The following is a 1,606-nucleotide window of genomic DNA, read 5'->3' as shown; positions in this document are numbered from 1 at the left end:
AGAAATAAATGTAGAAGGGATTGGTACTAAGGACCTATAGCTGCCATGGACAAATTGCGGCTCGTGGGACTTTCTGAATGGTACAGCAAAAAAAAAAAAAATGCCTTGAATTATTTTTTAGTGCGGCCCGTCTGATGATGTGCCAATTTCTCATACGCTCTGCTTTTCGAAAAAGTTTGCCCCATGCCTGACCTATCATATTTAGTCAGGAATCTATTTAATCGATTTGGCATCTTTCTTGCTTTTCAAATGCTGGCTTTGTATTCTAGTCAAAAGAAATCGTCATTACTTTATTCACAATGAAGATGACGGGTTGGCAGAATTGTTAACCCAGGCACTGTGCCATGACTCGTGTTGGATTTATTTTGTCGGTGTTTATGGTAATTCTCAATTTCCCTCCCCAAATTTTGTAAAACTGAAAACATACCAGGTCTTGTTAGGTACCAATACGAGAAACAAATACCGTAAATCCTCGAGTATAACCCGCATTTTCCCCCAAAATTTAAAGGTCAAAATCCCTTGAGTAAATACTTGTGAATTAGCTGGCGTTTTCTATTGCTATTCCTTATTATAAATATTGCGTAATGAAATCGGTTCATTCTATTTGAATAACCCTGCATACAGATTGGATGTCCACTTAGTGGTCATCCCTTTTATATGTATGAAATATAATTTTTCTGAATCTTCAGATTTTTTCAATATGCAAGGCCACTGGTTTAAATTGATATTAATCAAATTGATATCAGTTTTTTACCCTTTTATACACACACACACACACACACACACACACACACACACACACGTGGTATTTTGTCCCGTACTTATCTCTCATTATGTGTTTGCATATTTTTCAATCGTTGGTGATGTCCTGTTCTTACTCTCTTTTACTTGTTTCAGTCATTAGACTGCAGCCATGCTGGAGCACAACCTTTAGTCGAATAAATTGACCCCAGAACTTATTCTTTGTAAGCCTAGGACTTATCTATCGGTCTATTTTTGCCGAACCGCTTGGTGACGGGGCCGTAAACACACCAACATTGATTGTCAAGCGATGGTGGGAGTCAAACACAGACAACAAACACATACATACATGTATATATATATATATATATATATATATATACATATACGACGTCTTCAGTTTCTGTCTACCAAATCCACTCACAAGGCTTTGGTCGGCTTGAGGCTATAGTAAAAGACACTTGCCCAAGTTGCCACGCAGTGGGACTGAACCTGGAACCATGTGGTTGGGAAGCAAGCATCTTACCACACGACCACTCCTGTTCTTTGGTAATTTGTCCTGTACTTATCGCTCGTGTGTCTACGTATTTTTCACTCGTTGGTGATGTCTTGTACTTGATGCATTTTATATATATACTTTCCGTATTCCCGAGCGTCATACTAATACATCCTTTTGTTATTTACACCACCTGTCCTCGTCTGTTGTTGTTTTTTCGTATATTCTCCCATATATATATATGTAGTTCATTGTTCTAACGTCCTGTACCCTGATATGCATATATATACACATGTAGATGTAAGTATGTACATATATGTGTGTATACATGTATATATATTCTTTGTATTATTATATATATATATATAT

This window comes from Octopus bimaculoides, chromosome 6, assembly GCF_001194135.2.
Source record: "Octopus bimaculoides isolate UCB-OBI-ISO-001 chromosome 6, ASM119413v2, whole genome shotgun sequence".
NCBI classification, from domain to species: Eukaryota; Metazoa; Mollusca; class Cephalopoda; order Octopoda; family Octopodidae; genus Octopus; species Octopus bimaculoides.
Note: the sequence above shows the minus strand (reverse complement) of the source record.